The sequence below is a fragment of the Oncorhynchus tshawytscha genome, linkage group LG30 (genome assembly GCF_018296145.1).
Source record: "Oncorhynchus tshawytscha isolate Ot180627B linkage group LG30, Otsh_v2.0, whole genome shotgun sequence".
In the NCBI taxonomy this organism is placed as follows: Eukaryota; Metazoa; Chordata; class Actinopteri; order Salmoniformes; family Salmonidae; genus Oncorhynchus; species Oncorhynchus tshawytscha.
The window spans coordinates 4166726-4179009 of NC_056458.1; positions in this window are offsets into that span (position 1 = coordinate 4166726).

Consider the following 12284-nt stretch of genomic DNA (forward strand, 5'->3'; position numbering starts at 1 on the left):
TACAAAACGCCACGTAATTTTTTTTAATTAAAAAAGTTGCCGATAAACTTTGACAAAACACTTCAAACTACTTTTGTAAGCCAACTTTAGGTATTAGTACACGTTAATAATCGATCAAATTGATCACGGGGCGATCTGTATTCAATAGCAGCAGTTCTTGAAATGATTGAGAATTTACTCAGCTCAGCCTATTCAGTTATTGGAGAAAGCTGGAGGTTAAAGTGAAATGTAGCATTACCTCTATTAGTATCAAAAGGGAAGGGTCCTACCCTTTGGATGATATAAAGAAGGATATTTATCTAACAAAACGACACTACATGTTATAGCTGGGACCCTTTGGATGACAAATCAGAGGAAGATTTTAGAAAAGTAAGTGAATGGAATGTGAATGGAAGACCCAGAGTAACCTCTGCTCTTCTTCGGTCATCAGCTGTTGGCCTCCAAAAACAGCAAAAATTGCTTTTCAATTGTGCTGAAGCTCTCGTTATCCTCCTGAAAACACAAACCGGTCTCACTAGTGAAAAGTGTCATGGCTCTCATTAGTCCACGCGTCTTTACTTTCCAGCTGACCAGCTAATTTACTAGTACTAGCTAACTTTTTAGCTTGTTCACTCGGTTGGTCATCAGTAGTCTGAGGATTTCACCAGTTGTTCATCCTAAAATTCTGGGTTCTTTTCCTGAAGACTCCGAAGCGTGCTTATAATAAACGGAAGAGATTTATTTAATGTGCTCCTTAAGTTAACACATTCCAGTCGACCACTCTCTACAGTGTCTTCAGCCCAAGTCCCCAATACGTCATTGAACTTTAACCGCCCATGCATCTCATAATCCACTCACTTCAATGCAAGAACTGTCATTTGTTAATTCAAATAACTCAGCCCCTGCATACAAATCCCATTGGCTATTTGCAACCATTTTAAAGCTAAACTCATGAACACATAATGCATTTCTCAATACACCACAACACATACACATAATAACACACGCATTCTATACACACGTACACATGGATTTTGTATTGTAGATATGTGGTAGTGGAGTAGTGGCAGTTCTAGCTTGTATGGCTCCCTGGGCGAATCCCCTCTTCAGCGCCCCCCACCAAAAAAATAATAATCATAACATTTAAAACTATATCAATATAAAAATATATACAAAAATAAGACTTACATTTTAAAAAGTAGTAACAAAGACAAATAGAAACAAAATGTAGTCTATAAATACAAATAAAAAAGAGAATCAAATTATTACACTATTACCCTATTGCTAACAAAAAACACACAAATAAAACTAAATCGCACAAATCCTATATCACACAAATACACAAATAGAATAACACTTTTAATCGGTATATAGAATAACACTGGACGGGGGTTCACCATCCAGCAGGACAATGACCCTAAGCATACTGCTAAAGCAAAACTCGAGTGGTTTAAGGGGAAACATTTAAATGTCTTGGAATGGCCTAGTCAAAGCCCAGATCTCAATCCAATTGAGAATCTGTGGTATGACTTAAAGATTGCTGTACACCAGCGGAACCCATCCAACTTGAAGGAGCTGGAGCAGTTTTGCCTTGAGGAATGGGCAAAAAAAATAAAATCCAGTGGTTAGATGTACCAAGCTTATAGAGACATAACCCAAGAGACTTGCAGCTGTAATTACTGCAAAAGGTGGCTCTAAACAGACTTTGACATCATTTTTTTGTCTTATTTCTTGTTTGTTTTACAATAAAACATATTTTGCATCTTCAAAGTGGTAGGCATGTTGTGTAAATCAAATGATACAAACCCCCACAAAAAAAATCTATTTTAATTCCAGGTTGTAAGGCAACAAAATGCGAAAAATGCCAAGGGGGGTGAATACTTTCGCACGCCACTGTACAAGCCACTGTACTATTTACAGGCATGGCCTAACTTGGGTCGCTTTACTGCCAAGCCATACATGTTACATCGGGGCAGGAATTTCTTTCCTATAAGCTGGGCCACTTTGTCATGTTCTGCGGATTGCTGGCTTTGTGAGTATACTTTGGGAGATCCACCTCCCGTCCTGCCTCTTTTCTTTACACCAGATGTCTTGGAGGATTCACGTTGTGAGACTGAACTCCTGTGATTTATACTTTGAGGTTGCCACCTGTGAAACCACCTGGTTGGGACTGTAGCTGCGGCTCAATCACTGGTTGTTCCTGCACAGTGACCGGCTCCCTTTTCCCAAGCGCTTAAGTCTCTTTAGACAGCCTACTGCTCTATGTCCTTCTTCACCACAGAAGAAACAGTGGTCACAGTTCGGTACACCCTGTTCAACATATCTGGGGGAACCGTATGGTTTCTCTCTTCTGGGCCCAGACTGTTGGCTCGTGTAACATTGGCACTTATGTTCTGGTTGTTTTGACTGTGTCGGGGAGTCTATCATGCTGGTTAAAGCTTCAACCTGTGCACTGAGCTGATGTATGGTCTTACTCTTGTGTTTATGGTTAGCAACCTCCTTCCCTTTGATACAGCTTTCATTACTATGGCTATCACCAAGCTGTATGCTATGAGCATGTATTGGTTAGGGGGGGATTATCGGGCCTAGCCAATGCTGCCTCTCGTTCTTGCTACTGGTTATTTTCATCACATGCCTTAGTATTACTCGTCAGACACTTTGCTATCAGAAAGGAGTTGTCTCACCTCCCTGCGAATATGGCTATGTTTGTCTAAGTCCCTGGAAATGTCCAGGCCTTTTGATCCACAACACGCTTCTGACTATCTAATTTTCACTGCAGTTCTCTTAAATCCCTTCTTCTATCTGTTTGCACACATTATTGTAGCCTATGTCTGATGCGTGGTTGCCTATTCAACCCCCATGAATCTTGACTTCTCTCCACTGCATGTAAAAGATCTCTTAGGGAGACTAAACGGTGTGAGTGAAGGCTACTGTGGGGTGAGTTATCATGTACAGAGCTATGTTTCTCAGCTGTGGGTGTGGTAGGGCTAACTCTACATTGGAGGAGTTTCCTGCCTAGCTCCTCATAGCTAGAAAGCATTATCTGGTATTCAGTATCTGATGTGTCATTGTCTACATTAACAAAGTCAGCTGCATTGGTGGGCGAAGGAGGTATATTTTCAGACAGAGCACTACCCACTTGGCTATCAGGTGAAGTTACAAGATTTACGACTCTGTATAGCTAGTTCGATTGCATCATTCAAAACCCACATTTCAACCATTCCCCCATCCTCAGAATCAAGCAAGGTCTTACTGTACATGAAAGCATGGATATGCTTAAAACAACCCTCTTTGTCATCCTTCTGTAGCTTCGACTGGTCTTTGTCTGGTACTGGGCCGACGGCCTTGGCGATCAGATAGAGTTCTTCCACTGTCAGTGAACGCAGGCCCTTCCTTGCACCATACGACATGGCCTCGCTTTATCCCTCAAGCAGGTCACACGGCTACACAGGTCACACAGTCCCGGATATCTGTATCACTGGATCAGCATCCTCCAGCAGGTGAAGCCAATCCCGGAAAAGCACCCAAGAATCTGTAACAGGCCCCAGGCATGAGATCCCACTACAGATAATAAAGTCCTGTTTTACACAGGGTGAAAGAAGACAAAGGAGATAAGTTTGTTTATCAATCAGGCAGTTTCTTCCTCTTTTTTGCTGTTGTAGAGGGTACTCTAAACCCTAATTCCCCTGCAGCTCTCCCTAGTGATACACACTGGATAACATTGTTCCCATTGGAGGTATCTGAAGAAAAAAACACACACAAAAAACACAACCAATACAAAAACATAATAGATAGAAAAAAATTATCTCTTTCTCAAAACATCAAATTGTGACCAACATATTTATGTGCGTCTATTGTCTATTTTTAGTTGAATTCTGGGTTGAATAAACCTACCTTTTGTAATGATGTTGATAGCAACAAATAATCTATTTTGTTTTTAAGTGCAGACCTCTCAACACTCATTCTCACGATAGCACATTGGTAATAGTCAGTGACATAAATAGACAAGAGGGTATCTGTAGGTAGATCAATTCTCTAGTAGGAGGTGCTGTCCAGTCTATTGTTTTTTGTTCTGATAGTGGATATAATGTTGAAGATCTGACATTGTTTTAAAGGTACAATTTCAACATGTTTTACACAAGGTTTATCTATGTTGAAAATTTGGTTACAATGATGACACAATCCTGTGGTTGAAATTTCACCCTCAATTATTACTTTTTTCAAATCCAATGTATTTTCCACATTGTTTCCACATCATAATAAGTTGACAAATTACGTTGAAACAACATTGATTCAACCAGTGTGTGCCCAGTGGGTAGACACCAGGTCAACCAGTTTGAAATGTGTAAATGGATGTCAGGAAAAGTAGGTAATTAGGATTCACAGATTTTTTGTTTTTTGCAAGGTTAAGGTTGACCAAATGTATTTTGTCTTCAGATTCACATAAAGAAACGTACTTATTGTGGCTGGCCTCACACTGATGAGATAAACAATTGCTATAAACTATTAAACTGACTGTTGTGTCTTGATGTTCTCTTTCAGGTCTTCTGGAGGTCATAGAGCTAACAGAGTAAGTTTTGTTCCTCTCCTCCTCACAATCTACCCTTAGTGTTTTCCAATATTCCACAGTTTTTGCATGTGAATAAATACATGTGTTGGCCTAAGCAAGTGATCAGTTGAATTGGAAACATTCAAGTTTATGTTACTCATGAGTTTACTTATTTGGCTGAATAGAAACTAAGTTTTATAGCAGTTCATAGTGCTGTTCTGCACAGTCTGTCCCTGAAGACTGTGGAAACACAGTAACACATTAAACTCTGAGCCTGGATTTGCTGACTTTTAAGATTGTTCTCTCTCTCACACTCCCTCTGACTCTCTCTTTCTGTTTCTCTCTCTCTCTCTCTCTCTCTCTCTCTCTGACACTGAGAGCTTTATGACTTTGGCCTCAAGCCTTCACAAGTGCAGATAAATGGTCACAGATTGCACTTACGTAATGGGGCCATATACTGTACTGCTGAAATTTCACTCAATGGCTCGTGAAGTGGTGATTTGCAACTTGATCACTCAATTCTGAAAAATACAATTATTATCTTTTATGTCAAAGGAAATTAACCTTCAATCCTAAGGAGGGAATAGACAACCCAGCAATGGTCATCTCAGATGATGCAGGTAAGCTACCCCTTTAGTGTTTGTCATTACACACCTCAATTCTTTCACCTTTTCTGAATTTTGGGGGAAAAGATGATATACGATAGACTTTGACTTTAGACTATAGACTTTAAATGTATGTTCACTGTTCCTTCTCCTATATAACTGTCACCCTGTAGAGCCTTGCTTGAGGCCCACACTGCATCTCTGCGTTCTTAAACGTGAAGAGGGTGAGTCCTTCAACTTCCACCTGCGTGTGGAGAAGGGCTGCCTTGGTCGTGTGATCAGACATGTGACGCCATGCGGGGTGGTGGAGCGCGGCGGTCTCAGAGACGGGGATCGACTCCTGGAGGTCAATGCGGGCTTTGTGGATGACATGATACACCCAAAGGTCAGATGGTCGATGACCTATAGCAACTTTTAAGGAGGATTTAACCTAAAATATTGATCATTATACACATATATTTTGCTTTTATTTTACCCTGATTTTAACAGGTTTACCATTGTTGTCAAAATACCTATTTTTCAAGAGAGACTTGGCCAAAAAGGCACCTAGACTGAACATTTCATTCTAACTTGTACAGTGGGTATCATAAGTATTCACCCCGCTTGGATTTTCTCACATTTTGTTGCCTCACAGAGGGATTGAAATATATGTAATTTAGATTTTTTTTTGTCATTGATCTACACAAAATACTCCATAATGTCAAAGTGAAAAGAAAATTCTACAAATTTGTACAAATTAATAAAAAGGACAGTAAAATAACTCAAATATATTCATTGCACAAGTATTCGCCCCCTTTGTTTAGGCAAGCCTAAATTAGTTCAGGAATAGAATTTTGTTTAACAAATCCTATAATACGTTACATGGACTCAGTCTGTGTGAAATAATCGGGTTTGACATGATTTTTTATGACTACCCCTTCCTCTGTCCCCCATAACATACAACATTTGTAAGGTCACACCCTGACACCCACACCCTGTTTCTATGTTTTGTTTGGTCAGGGTGTGATCTGAGTGGGCATTCTATGTTGTGTGTCTAGTTTGTCTGTTTCTGTGTTTGGACTGATATGGTTCTCAATCAGAGGCAGGTGTTAGTCATTGTCTCTGATTGGGAGCCATATTTAGGTAGCCTGTTTGGTGTTGGGGTTTGTGGGTGATTGTTCCTGTCTTTGTGTTTGTTACACCAGATAGGGCTGTTTTTGGTTTTTCACGGTTTCTTTTTTTGTATATTGTTCTATTTTCATCTTCATTGACGATGTATCACAATAACCACGCTGCGTTTTGGTCCGCCTCTCCTTCAACAGAAGAATCCCGTTACACTGGGAGAGCGTTCCTCCTTTCAGTAGGATAATAACCTACAACACAATGCCAAATCTACACTGTAGTTGCTTACCATAAAAAACAGTGGATGTTAGTGTCAGGAACTTTCTGAGTGGCCAAGTTACAGTTTTGATTTAAATCTGTTTGAAAATCCATGGCAAGACTTGAAAATTGCTGTCTAGCCATGATCCCTAACACCTTGACAGAGCATTAAGAATTTTAAAAACAATCCAGGTGTGCAAAGCTCTTTTTAAAATTAAAATAATAATAATTTAAGGGGTGGATCAGCTTAAAATTGCCAAAAGATTCATGCTTCCATCAATGTAATTGTCTGCATCATTTCCAATCCCCCATATATTTTTTGGGCAAATATATATATCAAATCAAATCAAATCAAATTTTATTTGTCACATACACATGGTTAGCAGATGTTAATGCGAGTGTAGCGAAATGCTTGTGCTTCTAGTTCCGACAATGCAGTAATAACGAACAAGTAATCTAACTAACAATTCCAAAAAAACTACTGTCTTATACACAGTGTAAGGGGATAAAGAATATGTACATAAGGATATATGAATGAGTGATGGTACAGAGCAGCATAGGCAAGATACAGTAGATGATATCGAGTACAGTATATACATATGAGATGAGTATGTAAACCAAGTGGCATAGTTAAAGTGGCTAGTGATACATGTATTACATAAGGATGCAGTCGATGATATAGAGTACAGTATATACGTATGCATATGAGATGAATAATGTAGGGTAAGTAACATTATATAAGGTAGCATTGTTTAAAGTGGCTAGTGATATATTTACATCATTACATTTACAGAACGCACCCTTGTGGGGCCCCAGTGTTGAGGATCAGCGGGGAGGAGATGTTGTTGCCTACCCTCACCACCTGGGGGCGGCCCGTCAGGAAGTCCAGTACCCAGTTGCACAGGGCGGGTTCGAGACCCAGGGTCTCGAGCTTGATGACGAGCTTGGAGGGTACTATGGTGTTGAATGCCGAGCTGTAGTCAATGATATATCCACATACATACACGTATGCATGCATATACACATATATACATACACATACCTCTATACATACTTTTTAAAGAATATACCTTTATTATTCCCCGCAAACCCTACCACCCTTCCCCCAATTGGAGTAAACTAATAAACACTTAGGCTTCTACCTTCAATTTATATATCTTATACACATTTTACAGACACAATCTATTTTACATTAGTTATATTTGTTTTGTTTTTAGTCCTTCCTCTATTTCTGATGTCCATCCAGTTTGATTTCTATTTGTAACTGCTATTTCACAACATTTCTGAACCTATATACATTTTACATACCCTGTATGTTTTACATTGGTTATCTTGTTATTAGTCCTACCCTTCAGCTCCTTTCAACCCCTCCCATCTATCTCTCAACATCATCCATTTTGTATTTCCATTTGCCATATATCTTTCAGCTGTGCTGTGATACTTCAAGGCAGCTCAAGGATCACAAGTGAATTTGACATTTTTCTCTCAAACCAGAGATTGCACTGAATTATTCTACTTACAAAGAGCTGAGAATAATTATATTTCTCATTAAATGTAAGGTAAAAAAGGCCCAATGTAAGGTAAAAAGGGCCAATGCAGCTGTTTTGATGTCAATATCAAATAATTTCTGGATAGAAAATAGCTTCTTAGCAAAGAACAATTTCTCAAGCAACAATTTTGCTAGGACTGTCTGGGAGTGGTCTGAGTGAGGGTCCTAAATTGGACAATACTAATGGGAGGGATATGTAACCTGAAAACTAGCTGTTAATGGCAGAGAGGTTTAAAACTCTCTTTGTTATTGGTCTATTAACTTATACTGCCTGGTGATGGCCAGGCAGGCCAAAACTCCATCCCACCAAAACAGGCAGAAATTCAGGGTGGCCTTTTCTTACACCAAAACTGCATTATCATAATTTTCACAATTTCCCAGTATTATTCCAATCTCTTAGTGTGGAAATATATATAAAACACAGGACAATCACGATTTTGATTGCATTGGGCCTTTAAAGAGGTGAAATGATACAGTTGGCTTTCTAATATGAAAATTACCTAGATGTTTTGGGTCCTCTAGGTGGTGCTGGGGGGCTCTGGGAGTAGAGCAGGACTTTTGGTAGGGGACGTGGTGAGGGAGGTGAACGGACAGAACATGGAGGAGAACTGTCTGGAGGATGTGATGGTTCTGGTTCAGGAGGGAGGACATTCTCTTTCTCTTCTGGTTGTGGAGAAGAGTGGGTACAACAAGCTCGGACAGAGCCAGAGTCCCTTTACTGCTGTAGAGGCTACGGTGAGAGAACATGTCCTTAGGAAATTGTACTGTAGCCTATGTATTTATTATTCTTTAATAAATTATCACATCTAATTGATCTTGTATCGCTACAGGTGGAGGAGGAAACTGATGGCATATCTGCCCTGTGAGTGACTGAAAATGACCCAAGCATTTACAGTGGGAAGAACAAGTATTTGATACACTGCCGATTTTGCAGGTTTTCCTACTTACAAAGCATGTAGAGGTCTGTAATTTTTATCATAGGTACACTTCAACTGTGAGAGACGGAATCTAAAACAAAAATCCAGAAAATCACATTGTATGATTTTTAAGTAATTAATTAGCATTTTATTGCATGACATAAGTATTTGATCACCTACCAACCAGTAAGAATTCCGTCTCTCACAGACCTGTTAGTTTTTCTTTAAGAAGCCCTCCTGTTCTCCACTCATTACCTGTATTAACTGCACCTGTTTGAACTCGTTACCTGTATAAAAGACACCTGTCCACACACTAAATCAAACAGACTCCAACCTCTCCACAATGGCCAAGACCAGAGAGGGTGTAAGGACATCAGGGATAAAATTGTAGACCTGCACAAGGCTGGGACGGACTACAGGACAATAGGCAAGCAGCTTGGTGAGAAGGCAACAACTGTTGGCGCAATTATTAGAAAATGGAAGAAGTTCAAGATAACGGTCAATCACCCTCGGTCTGGGGCTCCATGCAAGATCTCACATCGTGGGGCATCAATGATCATGAGGAAGGTGAGGGATCAGCCCAGAACTACACGGCAGGACCTGGTCAATGACCTGAAGAGAGCTGGGATCACAGTCTCAAAGCAATCCATTAGTAACACACTACGCTGTCATGGATTAAAATAATGCCAGCACATGTCCAGCCCCGTCTGAAGTTTGCCAATGACCATTTGGATGATCCAGAAGAGGAATGGGAGAAGGTCATGTGGTCTGATGAGACAAAAATAGAGCTTTTTGGTCTAAACTCCACTCGCCGAGTTTGGAGGAAGAAGAAGGATGAGTACAACCCCAAGAACACCATCCTAACCGTGAAGCATGGCGGTGGAAACATCATTCTTTGGGGATGCTTTTCTGCAAAGGGGACAGGACGACTGCACCATATTGAGGGGAGGATGGATGGGGCCATGTATCGCGAGATCTTGGCCAACAACCTCCTTCCCTCAGTAAGAGCATTGAAGATGGGTTGTGGCTGGGTCTTCCAGCATGACAACGACCCGAAACACACAGCCAGGGCAACTAAGGAGTGGCTCCGTAAGAAGCATCTCAAGGTCCTGGAGTGGCCTAGCCAGTCTCCAGACCTGAACCCAATAGAAAATCTTTGGAGGGAGCTGAAAGCCCGTATTGCCCAGCGACAGCCCCGAAACCTGAAGGATCTGGAGAAGGTCTGTATGGAGGAGTGGGCCAAAATCCCTGCTGCAGTGTGTGCAAACCTGGTCAAGAACTACAGGAAACGTATGATCTCTGTAATTGCAAACAAAGGTTTCTATACCAAATATAAAGTTCTGCTTTTCTGATGTATCAAATACTTATGTCATGCAATAAAATGCAAATTACTTAAAAATCATACAATGTGATTTTCTGGATTTTTGTTTTAGATTCCGTCTCTCACAGTTGAAGTGTACCTATAATAAAAATGACAGACGTCTACATGCTTTGTAAGTAGGAAACACTGCCGATTTTGCAAGTTATCAAATACTTGTTCTCCCCACTGTATATACAGTTTAAGCCAGAAGTTTGCATACACCTTAGCCAAATACATCTAAACTCAGTTTTTCACAATTCCTGACATTTAATCCAAATAAAAATTCCATGTCTTAGGTCAGTTAGGATCACCACTTTATTTTAAGAATGTGAAATGTCAGAATAATAGTAAAGAGAATGAATTATTTCAGCTTTTATTTCTTTCATCACATTCCCAGTTGATCAGAAGTTTACATACACTCAATTAGTATTTGGTAGCATTGCCTTTAAATTGTTTAACTTGGGTCAAATTTTTGGGCTATCCTTCCACAAGCATCCTACAATAAGATGGGTGAATTGTGGCCCATTCCTCCTGACAGAGCTGGTGTAACTGAGTCAGGTTTGTAAGGCCTCCATGCTCACACACGCTTTTTCAGTTCTGCCCACCAATATTCTATAGGATTGAGGTCAGAGCTTTGTGATGGCCACTCCAATACCTTGACTCTGTTGTCTTTAAGCCATTTTGCCAAAACTTTGGAAGTATGCTTGGGGTCATTGTCCATTTGGAAGACCCATTTGCGACCAAGCTTTAACTTCCTGACTGATGCCTTGAGATGTTGCTTCAATATATCCACATAATTTTCCTGCCTCATGATGCCATCTATTTTGTGAAGTGCACCAGTCCCTCCTGCAGCAAAGCAACCCCACAACATGATGCTGCCACCCCCGTGCTTCACGGTTGGGATGGGGTTCTTCGGCTTGCAAGCCTCCCCCTTTTTCCTCCAAACATAACGATGGTCAATATGGCCAAACAGTTTTATTTTTGTTTCATCAGACCAGAGGACATTTGTCCAAAAACTACGATCTTTGTCCCCATGTGCAGTTGCAAACCGTAGTCTGGCTTTTTTTTATGGCGGTTTTGGAGCAGTGGCTTCTTCCTTGCTGAGCGACCTTTCAGGTTATGTCGATATAGGACTTGTTTTACTGTGGATATAGATACTTTTGTACCCGTTTCCTCCAGCATCTTCACAAGGTCTTTTGCTGTTCTAGGATTGATTTTCACTCATCTCTAGGAGACTGAACGCATCTCCTTCCTGAGCGGAATGACCGCTGCATGGTCCCGTAGTGTTTAGACATCAGTATTGTAACCTCTATCCATGTAGTTTGACGGTAGATTGTTATCATATTAGATTATTGTTGTTTGATGAATGCATTTAAACTTGAATATGTTGATGCAATTTGGCCTCAACTTGGAACTTTTGTATTTTAGAACATTGAACATGGATGTTCTATATGATGCTACTTGAAACTGCTAATTAATAATGACTGCAAAATTGGAAGTGATGCTTTTATCCCCCACTATTATTTGTATTTCTCACCAAGAATGGAAATTGGCATAATACAGTGTCTTCAGAAAGTATTCACACCCCTTGACTTTTTCCACATTTTGTTGTGTTACAGCCTGAATTATCTAGATTTTTTTTGTCACTGGCCTACACACAATTCCCCATAATGTCAAAGTGGAATTATATATTTTTTTACATTTTACAAATGAATTAAACATGAAAAGATGAAATGTCTTGAGTAAATCAGTATTCAACCCCTTTGTTATGGCAAGTCTAATTAAGTTCAGGATCAAAGATTAGCTTAACAAGTTGCATAGACTCAGTCTGTGTGCAATAACTGTTCTTAACATGATTTTTGAACTTCAACTTGAATGACTTCCTCATCTCTGTACTCCACACATACAATTATCTGTAAGGTCCTTCAGTTGAGCAGTGGATTTCAAACACAGATTCAACCACAAA